The sequence below is a fragment of the Danio rerio genome, chromosome 1, assembly GCF_049306965.1.
Source record: "Danio rerio strain Tuebingen ecotype United States chromosome 1, GRCz12tu, whole genome shotgun sequence".
In the NCBI taxonomy this organism is placed as follows: Eukaryota; Metazoa; Chordata; class Actinopteri; order Cypriniformes; family Danionidae; genus Danio; species Danio rerio.
Window position 1 is genome coordinate 15,210,001 of NC_133176.1, and position 12,776 is coordinate 15,222,776.

Consider the following 12,776-nt stretch of genomic DNA (forward strand, 5'->3'; position numbering starts at 1 on the left):
TACTTTAATCACAGTCAAATTTTAGAAGGAAATGGAATTAATTTTTTTAAATTCCAGTACATACTTGTTTTAAAGTGTGGACTTTTGACGATACTAGTCTCAGTGCAATATAGTGATAATGTTCAATTGTTTTCAGAAGAAAAAATAATCCATACAGGTTTAAGTAATTCTGTGTATTGAAGAAAAAATTCCCTCTAATACAGTTGTACTGTTGGTTGCTATTTAATGCTTGACTGGCATGTTTCCAGTCCCAACCTGTCTCCAATAGAGAATGTGTTGTGACAAAAATATGACAACAAAGACTCCATACTGTTGCCCACCTTAGTACTTGTTTGCAAGAAGAATGGGATAAAATTACACCTAAAGCACTGCATCACTTGGCATCTTCAGTCATTTAACGTCTTTAACGTAAGTGTTATGAAAAGGAATGGCACCATTACAAAGTGGTAAATGTTTAACTGTTTCTGTTAAATTAGAATATGTGTTTAATTTAAAAAGAAAAACAATAAAAAATCACGAGGAACAAATTAAATGATAATTGTTGTACTGTCTGCAATGAAATAAAGTCAAAGTACATTAAGAAACAATACTTTTGTTTTTTATAGCCGTTTTCCATACTTCCCAACTTTTTCTGATTTGGGATTGTAATATTCTGAGTAAGCTTTTTTCATTTGTAATTCACTACAATTATTTTTTTGTATTATTTCACAAAATTTTTATTAACTGTATTACATATATATATATATATATATATATATATATATATATATATATATATATATATATATATATATATATATATATATATATATATATATATATTTGCTTATATTGTTTTAGTTTGTATAACATATATATATATATATATATATATATATATATATATATATATATATATATATATATATATATATATATATATATATATATATATATATATAATATGCATATAATATGCATTATAAATAATTAAATATTTCAAAATGTAGGAAAAAATTTGGATCATATACTTTTCATAGAGACGGGGAGGGGTGGTTTTATATATATAAATACATCCCCCTCTCTACAAATTCACTTCCTTTGTTATATCTACTTTCCTATCATCATAAAGGCAACAATAAATAAATAAATAAATAGGGGCCACACTCTGACTCAGTGGTTAGCACTGTCACCTCACAGCAAGAAGGTCACTGGTTTGAGTCCTGGCTGGGTCAATTGGCATTTCTGTGTGAAGTTTGCTTGTTCTGCCCATGTTGGCGTGGGTTTCCTCCAGGAGCTCTAGTTTCCCCCACAGTCTAAAGATATGCGTTATAAGTGAATTAAATAAACTAAATTGGTTGTAGTGTATTGGTTTGCAGCTGGAAGGGCATCCGCTGTGTAAAACATATGCTGGATAAGTTGGCGGTTCATTCTACTGTGCAACCCCTGATAAATAAAGGAAAAGAAAAATGAATGAATGATTGAATAAATAATTAAATGATACAAGATTGCTTAAAAATCTCTATATTTATTTCATGATGTTTCGTGAAGCTTTTTTTCCTATAGAAAATGTTACTTGGAAAACTAGACAACCAAGACCATTTCGAAACTGTCCAGTCACTGCTTCTACTCCATTAGACTTTCCCACAGACCTCCACTATAAACAGTTTAAGCAAGTGAACCACATAACCAGAACTCTCTGCACTTCCACTGCTACTGTCACCACAAAACTCTTGCAGCTTCAACTGCTTCGCTGATTCTAACAGGAGCACTGCAGTTCTGTCACATCATGCCGTCCGCTTCCAGCATGGACAGGGTGTAAGGGAAAGTATTTGTATTAAAACGAGCTGAGCACTCCAGTCGCGAGAGGTGCTTGTGTAATACTGTAATCCAATTCAGTGAATTAAAAGCACTGGGAAGTTTTCTCTCAGCGCAGCGATAAGAGCTGTGGATTAATCTGCCGAGTGTTTCTGACAGGCAATTTGATAAACAGCCACTTATCTCTGGGGCAGCTGCGCAGGAAGAGAACAAATAAATCATCAGAGAGCCGCAGAGAGCGAATGTATGAAATAGGCTTTGTGTCTATGCCTCAGATGAATGACCATGAACATGTATATTCAATTAAACATGTAGCACAGGACCAACCTACAGTTCTTATATTACTTCTTAACCTGCTAGAATTTGTGGGCTGTTTGTGATGTATGGGCCACATTCACACTGAAGAGCGTAATTGTATCCAAGCTGAGACAACAGTAGGTATAAACCACTCTTGGTCTTTCAAATGAAAACGTGCAAATACGGCGTCTCTGTGGAGGTTTGTCGAAACCAATGATCTACCAACATTTGTGCATTTTTACGAACATCATCAATCTAATGAACTACTTTTATTTAAGTCATACCTGCCAACACTCCCATTTTTCCAAACAGATATTTTTTACAGTGTCCAATGTAAGCTACCAAGTAAACCACAGCAGATATAATCCTTTATTTGTGAATAACATGTCCCAATAACTATCACTAGTGTGAAAAGGAACAAAAGTTGTTTTCATTGATCAAACATACCTTCAACGGCCACTTTATTAGGTACATCTTACCGTGTTGGACCCCTTTTTGCCTTCAGAACTCCCTAAATCCTTTAGTAGCATAGATTCAACAAGGCACTGTAAATATTCCTCTGAGATTTCGGTCCATATTGACAGGATAGCGTCCCGCAGTTGCTACAGATTTGTCGGCTGCACATTCATGATGTGAATCTCCTGTTACACCACACCCCAAAAGGTGCTCTATTGGATTGAGATCTGGTGACTGTGAAGGCCACTTGAGTACAGTGAACTCACTTATTAATACTATTAATAATAATACTATTCTTTGTAAACCCTAGAGATGGTTGTGCGTGAAAATCGCAGTTTCTGAAATACTCAGACCAGCCTGTCTGGCACCAACAACCATGCCATGTTCAAAATATCACTTAAATTACCTTTCTTTCCCATATTGATGCTCGGTTTGAGCTGCAGAAAATCATCTTGACCATGTCTCCATGCTTATATACATTGAGTTGCTGTCATGTGATTGGCTGATTAGAAACTTGCGTTAACGAGCAGTTGGACAGGTGTACCTTATAAAGTGGCCAGAGAGTGTATGTTGAGGTTTCACCAAAAATATAGGTTGAAGCCTGTATTTCCAAAGAGCCTGCCTTGTATATTTTCAAGACAATTTATCATAACACGCATATTGCTATTTGATGTAAATACAATAAACAGATTACTATTCATTTTGGTGCAAACATAAGAATTACACACTGAAGCTTTAAAAAAAATCTGTCAGAATAAAAGTTTAGATACTTAAAACCATTACTTCTAAGTTATGGATGACTTCATGGCTCATTTAAAGACAGCACAGGACAGTGTTTGCTAGGGAGGGTCAATATGGCAGTGTACATCACTGCGGTTTCGCACTTTACCTCAGAGACATGTTCCTCTCAGATTAGTTATCTCTCCCGGAGCAGTCCGAACTTCCTCATAAACAAGCCAAGTAGACAGAGCAAATCAAGCAGATGGGTAGATAGTGAGAAAAGGAAAAGAAGGAGAGAGAGAGGGAGAGAGAGACAGAGCTAAGTGACTATGAAAGAGTTCACCGGGCTCAGTCCATCTGACAGAAACCAGCCGCCTTAAATTCTCCCAGACAACCTCTCACCTTGCTCCAGCCACTAAACTCTCCAATTAAATCACCCAAATTGGAAAGGAACCGAAAGAGAGGGAGAGACAGAAAGAGCGAACGAGACTGGAGAACAGTAGATGATGAGGTGGAAAGAACGACAGAGAGAGGGAGAGAGGGAGGTAGCGGTCATTTTGAAATATGACTGTGTTTGTTCTGACAGCGTACGGTTAACACAGCCTCAGTGTGTGTGTGTGTGTGCGAGTGTGTGTTAACCTGTCACAGGGCCTAACCCAAGGCTAAAGCAGCAATTTCTTTTCACACTCCAGCTCTGGACAGCACAGAGAGAGGCGAGATGGAGCGAGAGCGAGAAAACCTATCATCAGGCAACTTCAGCACAGTGGCCAGATGACTGTCATAACCCATGAGGAGATTTGTGGTATGGTTATTGTAAGGCAGGGGAGGGTTGGCCACATGTTTTTCAATCGCTAAGCCTTAACTCTCTTTTCAATTATACCTGACAAGAGATTTCTTTTTTATTTTTTTTCTTAGGTACAGAGCTGCCATGGCAATGTGATGTGAAGAGGGGGACAGTTACGCTGCAAAAAATCGCTTTCTTTGTCAGGACTGCTTGAGTTGTTTTCAAATAAAATGTATAGATAGATTTTAAAAGTGAGGTACTTTCTTAAAATTACTTTGAGAAACATAATTCTCTTTTTATATAAATATAAAGCTTCATTTTTTACGTATGTGTCCCTAAAGCTACCCATCAAGCAATTTCATGTATGTATTGGGTCACACTTTATCCCCTTAGGACCCCTTAGGATATACGCACATCTAGTTTTTCTTCCCATACCGATAAACTTTCAGTGAATCGTCAATGTGACTTTTTCAGTTTTATAAGGTTCCTTTTGAAGCAAAACATTAACTATAAGACTATTAGCTCGATGAACTACTAATTTACTGCATATTGATAGTAAGGTACATTCAAAAAAAGGTTTTTGATGCTCGTTTTAAAACTCCTTATTTGAAATTAGCTGACACATCACAATTATTGATTATTGATTTTTTTTTTAGGGGGATAACTTCATTTTTTATGTTCAATTCACTTAAATTTGTAAAAACAATAAGGTTAACTTAGCTGATTTGTGCTGAGACAATATGAAAATATTGTATGGAACCCAGCATTTCTTTCCTGGATTGTGGATGTAAAATAAGATCATATTAGAAGTAATAATAACAGCCAATAACTTAATAATATACTACAACACACACATGATATATATATATATATATATATATATATATATATATATATATATATATATATATATATATATATATATATATATATATGTGTGTGTGTGTGTGTGTGTGTGTGTGTGTGTAAGTGTGTGTGTGTGTGTGTGTTTTAAGTGTATTAATAAGTTACTGGCTGTTTAATATTACTTCTAGTAGGATCTTATTTTACATATATATATATATATATATATATATATATATATATATATATATATATATATATATATATATATATATATATATATATATATATATATATATATATATATATATATATATATATATATATATTCAGTTAACCGGTTTGTATTGGGTCAACATAAATAAATTGTGTGGAACTGTGCATTTTGTGCAGTGTATGCAGGTAATAAGCCAATAGTTGAAACAGGTATTTCAACTAAAGTGTTACCAAATACAGCGGGAAAAATAAGTATTGAATATGTAATTTTTTTACATGGGAATAATATTAGTTATGTGTGATAACAATGAAATGACACAAGAATAAAGTACTGAACTACTGAAATTTAATACTCTATATAAAAGGCTTTTTTGATTATGGCATCTTAAAGACACCTCTTATATGGAGAATGAAGTCACATGCATTGCTCAGGTGTTTTTTTTCACAAACTTCAACAGAGTGTAAAAATCTTGATGATTCTGTGGGTCTCGTCTATCAAATCTGGTCTACAATTTGTATTTTATTTTGGATTCAAGTCAGGTGATTGGCTTGGCCATTCTACAGCTTGATTTTCTTTCTCTGAAAGCATTTGAAAGTTTCCTTGGCTGTGTTCTGGAATGTTGACTTGCTGAATTGTCCACCCCGGTTTTATCTTCATCATCCTGTAATGTAGATGTTGGACTGAAGCAGCTGATATTCATTTACAAAGATGAAGGGCAGAGGGTTGCTTTCTAAATATTGAGAGATTTCAGCAGATGTCTGGCCTTTCACTAACTATTCACACCTCCCTTTCTTCATATGTCCAACACTTTTTCATTTCATTTTATTAGGCACAACTTAATTTGTAAACTAATTAGTTTTTTTTTTTTTTTTTTTTTTTTTTTTTTTTTTTTTTGCTTTTAACCAACATCTTAGGAAAAATTGAATTCAACAGCACCTTTGGAAATATGTTTTCTGAGAAAAATGGTGATGTGTTGAATACTTTTCATCCCTGCTGTATTGCCTATGGACAAGAGACCAATTTTGGCACATTCTCACTAAACATTCACTTAAGAGTGTTGATGAGACATTTAAGACTGTTTCTCTTCCAAACCACAACCATAAGTTAATTGATCAAAATGTTTTTATTAGTCAAAATTAATGATTAAACATATTTCCTCACTGGGCTAACTTTATATGGAAAGTTTGGCATTGTCATGTTACCTAAAAAACAGCTGTGTCACTGTTGACATTTATAAGAATGAAGACTACTCTACTTTTCTAAAACCATTTGTGACTATTATCAACATATATAGTGAGGAGTGACATGAGCTCTAAACGCTCCTTAAAGAGAAAGTCAACACCAAAAATTAATATTCTATCATATTTACTCACCCTAAAGTTATTCCAAAGCTGTATGATTTCCATATTTAGAAGAATGTTTCAATTCCTAACCAAACAGTTTCAATTCCATGCGAAGCGAAACTGTTTGGCTACCAACAATCCCCAGTATATGCTGTAGCAAACTGATGATCAGCCTAAGAGTATTTGACAACTGTGACCAATAATTCAAACCCTGTGGCATTTAAAGTAGTGGATTAGATCTTTCTCGCACACACATACACAAACACAAAGTAAAAAATCTCACCTGGTCATCTCTTGTTCGCTCACAGCACGAGCAAAGAAAAGAACAGAAAGCAGACAAGAAAGACCAGGAGAGAGTCTTTCCTCCCCCTGGCCAGAGAAAAGAAAGCAATCAAAGGGTTTTGGTGCCGCAACAGACCACGCAATCACAGACACTCATGTGTAAGCCACAAGCTGTGCAAGCGTTTTTAGCAGGAAAAAAAGGTAAAATGAAGAACAAATGACAGACAGTATAAAGAACAACAACAACTGGGCTGTGGTTTCCCTACTGCTGTGCAGAACTCAAAAAGAATAAGCAATGCTATAAAGACACCTCAAAAACACCAGACGTGTTTTCACCCCCTTTGGTACAAATTCAATAAGTTGTTTGTCCATGGAGAAGGCTCACAAAGGAATAGAAGTGTTGAACAAATGTGTGTTTGAGAGAGAAAGGGTCAATTACAGTATTTACAATATCAAAATTAGATACAACCTTTGGCAGAAGATGTATGTTTACATATTCTTTAATTTTAATATCATTAATCATGATGTTACAAGTTTCCAAAGATTGACAATATATTAGGTATGGGTGAAAAAATAAAGTGTTTTATTTGATAAAAATCGGAAATCATTTCTTCAAAATTGCTAATAAAAAATACACCGGCCACTTTATTATGTACAACTGTTCTCTAATGCAAATTTCTAATCAGCCAATCACATGGCAACAACTCAATGCATTTAGGCATGTAGACAACATGTCTAGTCAAGACGATCTGCTGCAGTTCAAACTGAGCATCAGAATGGGGAAGAAAGGTGATTTAAGTGACTTTGAACGTTTATGCATGGTTGTTGGTGTCAGATGGGCTGGTCTGAGTATTTCAGAAACTGCTGATCCACAAGTATTTTCACGCACAACCATCTCTAGGGTTTACAGAGAATGGTCCGAAAAAGAGAAAATATCCAGTGAGTGGGAGTTCTGTGGGTGCAAATACCTTGTTGATGCCAGAGGTAAGAGGAATGGCCAGACTGGTTTGAGCTGATAGAAAGGCAACAGTAACTCAAATAACCACTCATTACAACCGAGGTATGCAAAAGAGCATCTCTAAATGCACAACACTTCTAACCTTGAGGCAGATGGGCTTCAGCAGCAAAACAGCACACCAGGTGCCACTCCTGTCAGCTAAGAACAGGTAACTGAGGCTACAATTCGCACAGGCTCACCAAAATTGTACAATTGAAGATTGAAAAAATGTTGACTGGTCAGATGAGTCTCGATATCTGCTGCAACATTCGGATGGTAGGGTCAAAATGTATATATATATTAGGGCTTGAATAGACTAGTCCACTAGTCGAGCGATCGACTACTTCAACTACTAGATGGCGCTTTCAGAAATCGACTACTCGAGCGTGCATTTACCATGAATGACATCAAAACGACAAACGTATCCAACAAACACCACAATCCAAGTATTTTGTTTACTGTGTCTACGCATATTTCATTTATTAATTTTATTTTTCTATTATTTAAAAAAATGTTTATAAATAGTTTTGTTATTTATTTTTTGTTTGGCTGTATAGGCTATTGTCGCTTGTTAAACTATTTATTTTCTGAATCAAAATAATTTTTATTGTCGTTATCACTGCTGGAAACTTAGATAGTAGAGTTTATTTTTCAGACTACTTGTTGCATAACAGACTAATACTTGGGCACACATGGTCATTTGCATAATCTTAAGGCAGGTTGAAGTAGGTCATATATATTTTTTAGTATTGTTATTTAAATAACTGTTGAAGCGTAGTAGAAATTAAATGATTGAATGAGTTTTGGCTTAGTTCAGAGTAATTGTATTAATGTTTTAATTAGTTTTTTGAATACTGCATTATGAATATGAGTTTTCAGGATGCATTTTAGGTTTCAGGTGTGGATACTTTTACTTTCTATAGCACATGTAAGTTCGAACTGGTGCGCATGTTTTGCTTCAGTTTCCTTGAAATGTTGTGCAAAAGGGTTTTAGACACATTTTCTCTTGCTTGGTTTGTGTGTCAAAAATGTCAGCCCAATCAGCAGCAACATGAATATACACATGGTATTAAAGAGACAGCTTGCAAAAAAAAAAAAAAGAAGCTTGCACAATGGGTACAAGTAAAGTCTCTTTTATTCTGGATGGTAAGAAAAAGGATTGTAAGGATATTTTGCAGTATTAAACAGGCACTTATACCAATTTCATCAGACTCTGAAAAGTCTTCAAAAAGAACACAAAGAATGTCCTTCTCAGCTGCCATAGTTGCAACTCCAGGGTGTTCAATGCTCCACCATTTTCACTTAAAATGTTTCATCTGGGCTGAACGCTGTCCACGTAACTTTGAAGTGAGCAATAAAACCGCAATTTGCTCCGTAATGTCTTCATTCACATAGAAGTAAATGTGCATGTGTGTGTCTCTTTAAGCCCTTTTGTTAAAGCGTTTGCAGCAATCGTGTCTTCTGTTTCTTATCAGCGGTGCTGCAGTCTCTTGGTGTTGGGATGCTGCTTTTTGGTAACACTTGAAATCAAATGCACACTCTTATCTTCCGTGGATGCTTGTGAATTGCTTTACATTGCCTCCTGGCTGTCGCCCAACACTCTCTACGAGTCCATCACCTCCTCCAGGCAACAAGTGTGTCTGTACTTAAGCGAATGACTGGACTGTTAAAACCCTTGTCTGTAAAAACATGATAGAACGGCTACATTTATGCATTTGACAGATTCTTTCATGCAGAGATTTTGGGGTAAATGAAAGGCTCACATTTAAAAGAATGTGCCATGGGAGCTCAACTGATTTCCTAATATTTCATAACCTTAAACACTACATGAAAAAGCCTTTCCAGCACATTCATACGGTTTTCGAAATATTGAATTCAATCATTTTTAACACACCATTGGTTTCAAATATTTTTTTCATGCTGCTTTTTAAGACTGTCAAATTAATTCTTAAGTTATATTTTTTTTCGCCTTGAAATTATAAGCCGATTTAAATTTTAAGTTTAAAAATTATATTGGGGTTAATATGTTGATGTTTCAGAAAGTAACATTTTTGCTTTCTATAACATTTATTTATTGTTTTAGGACGAATACTTTTTCTTGTTCAGATTAAGCATAAAGACTGTGCTAAGTATTTTTTTCCAGTGCAGATGTAAATTTTATGTAAATAATATGGTAATTTTTATTGAATTATATGCTTTATATGAATTATTGAATAATATTTATTGAATGATATGCCCCATAACTTGAATTAGGTATTTGCCCTTCAAGGATTACAAATTTAAGGACTTGAACAGACAATGAGCAAATTAGTTGTTTAATAAACACTGAAAAATGTTACACAGCCTATTCATTCATTCATTGGGAAACACCCATACACTCTTATTCACACACATACACTACGGACAATTTAGTTAACCCAATTCACCTATAGCACAAGTTGTTGGTCTTGTGGGGTAAACCGGAGCACTCTGAGAAAACCCTCGCAAACATGGGGAGAACATGCAAATTCCACACAGAAATGCCAACTGACCCAGCCGAGGCTCGAACCAGCAACCTTCTTGCTGTGAGGCGATTGTGCTACCCACTGTGCCACCGTGATGCTCAAAATGTAAACAACTTATTAAAAAAAACATTACATAATGTAAATAAGTTATTATTTAACAAGAATATGTGATAAAAATGTAAAATAGAACCTTCTAAGCTGAGAATTTATACAGTAATACATATTGTTTTGTTGCAACCATTTATTATTTGACATTTGTTTACATGCTTTTTAATTATACTTTGCATTTAGTACAGTAACAACATAAAAGGTCATTATTTTCTTTGATTATTGCTAATTAAAACTATAGATAAGTAAAAAAAAATGTATATATAATTAACAAAAAGAAAATCATTTATCAGAGAATAAATATTAAGTTTAGGGGTCCTTAGCACATTAAAACAGGCAGATTTGTCTTTAATTAGTTGTCTGCGCATGTTTTTGTGTCACTTGGTTAAACGCTTAGCAAAATAATGTGCTTTATGCTTTTGGCCTATTAGCAGCACATTGTAATTAGCTGCTGATTAGCGCGTCCTTTATAAATTGGCTTTTCAGACTAAAGGCATCCATTTCTGACAAGTCTTCCAGTAGGTCAACGCAGTTCCTGACTGAATCCAGGGTGCTTCTTCCACACTTCACGACCCATGATTAAAAGCCATCAGATGGCATGGAGATGGCTCTTCAACAAAAGAGCTGTCCTCCAGCCGGGCGAGCGATAAACAAAGGCTATAAAAACTGATTACAGGTCAGTTTGTAGAAGCAGAGTGGAGTGCATAAAAAGCCATCAAGTTTGATTTGAGGTCGTGTGTAGGAGGATGGCGGAACTTGAGAGAAATAAAGATTGTTTAACTGATTTGAGGTCAGCCGGAGAAACCTCTTACATTGAGATGAGACAATCAAGCTGATTTGAAGTCTTTTGAATGGAAGACGGAAGAAAAGCTTCACACACCTGTGGATCGCCAAGCATCTTCTTTCTCTTTGTGTGTCAGCTGAATTAAGCTAAAAGACAAGCAGAGAATAAAAGCAACACAATAATGTCTCTTTCTCAAAGGATGTGAGGACAAGATCAAGTCAGTGAAAGAAATCGTGACACTCAAGTGCTCTTAAATGGCTAATTAGCTTTATTCTGACACTCACGGTTTCAAGCTTGCACTAGGCAACTGAGACCTCTTCAACTTAACATTAGAATCTGCGAGACCGTTATAAGCCCCGCGGTGCTGCCACTTGAAATGCATTAAGGATTGAATATGCGAGTGAAAAGTTTTTCTCAACATCAGTAAGGACTGAGAAGTCACTCAAACACCAAAGCCCTGAGTTTCCTTCTCAGAATGGAAACATACATACAAAATGTTCCTCAGTTAAATATACTCCACCCAAGGCACGTCAAGGGACGTGGCCTGGTTGAGTAGAGTTGAGTTAAGCTGTGGTCACATTGCACTTTTTGCCTCATTGATTTCCATTCATAAGTATGTGAATGAAACAGACTGGAAATTGTTGCTCATGTGACAATTTTCGCATGTCGCTGCATTACAAAGTTCAATCTTCATGAACTCTGACCTGCTAATCAGCATCAAGTTATTGCGTAAGACCAATAGAAGACCAGAAAATGACCTCTCATTCATTCATTCATTAATTTTCCTTTGGCTTAGTCACTTTATTTATTAGGGGTCACCACAGAGGAATGAATTGCCAGTTTAAAACAGCATATGTTTTACGCAGCAGATGCCCTTCCAGCTGCAACACAGTACAGGGAAACATCCATAAACTTTCGCGTTCAGGTCGGCGCAATAGCCTATAGGTTAGAGCGCCGACAGATGGTACAGTAGCATGTCAGGGTATCCTCAGTTTGAATCCTGGCTCAAGGACATTTCCCAACTTTACCCCTCTCTCTCTCCCACTTTGCTTCCTGTCCTATCTAATACTGTTCTATCTAATGAAAGCAAAAAAGGCCAAAAATAAATCTTTAAAAAAAAAGAAAAAACTCTTGCATTTACACTCATACACTATGGCCAATATAGCTCATTCAATTCCCCTATAGCGGATGTCTTTGTACTGTGAGAAAAACCGGAGCACCTGTCCTGGAGAAAACCAACATGAACACAGAGACAACATGCAAACACCGCACAGAAATGCCAACTGACAAAGCCAGGACTCAAACCAGCGACCTTCTTGCTGTGAGGGAATCACAGAGTGAATCACAACCTTGTGAATGATTACACCAGATAATCATAAAACGTAATTCACTGACATTAAAATGAATAAACAATAAAGCGTCACACTTAATCTTGGTGGTCTGTTTGTTGAATTTAAGTAACATTGTATCTATAGTACATGCCAACTAATTCTCATTGGATTATAAGTAGACTGTTAGGTTGTGGTTGGGGTTAGTGTAAGTTGATGTACTTGCAAAGTTTCCTATAGTCAGTTAAATGTCTGTTGAAGGAGCATATCAACAGATATTAAGCAGACAGTATACTAATTCTCAAATAGACCATCA

The 12,776-nt window shown here is 35.6% G+C and overlaps 1 protein-coding gene across 47 annotated transcripts in view; it reads right to left on the bottom strand.

Annotated features, from left to right (window-relative positions):
• LOC137489979 (uncharacterized) overlaps positions 1–12,776 on the bottom strand; it is a 656,302-nt gene that overhangs the window by 538,937 nt on the left and 104,589 nt on the right. The window contains exon 1 of one of the 47 annotated variants that reach the window (XR_012405533.1): positions 6,741–6,833. The exons of the other annotated variants lie outside the window; for them this stretch is intronic. The gene's annotated coding sequence lies outside the window, so the exon portion shown is untranslated. Of the gene's footprint in view, positions 1–6,740; positions 6,834–12,776 lie in introns of those variants that run through there. 47 annotated transcript variants of the gene reach the window in all.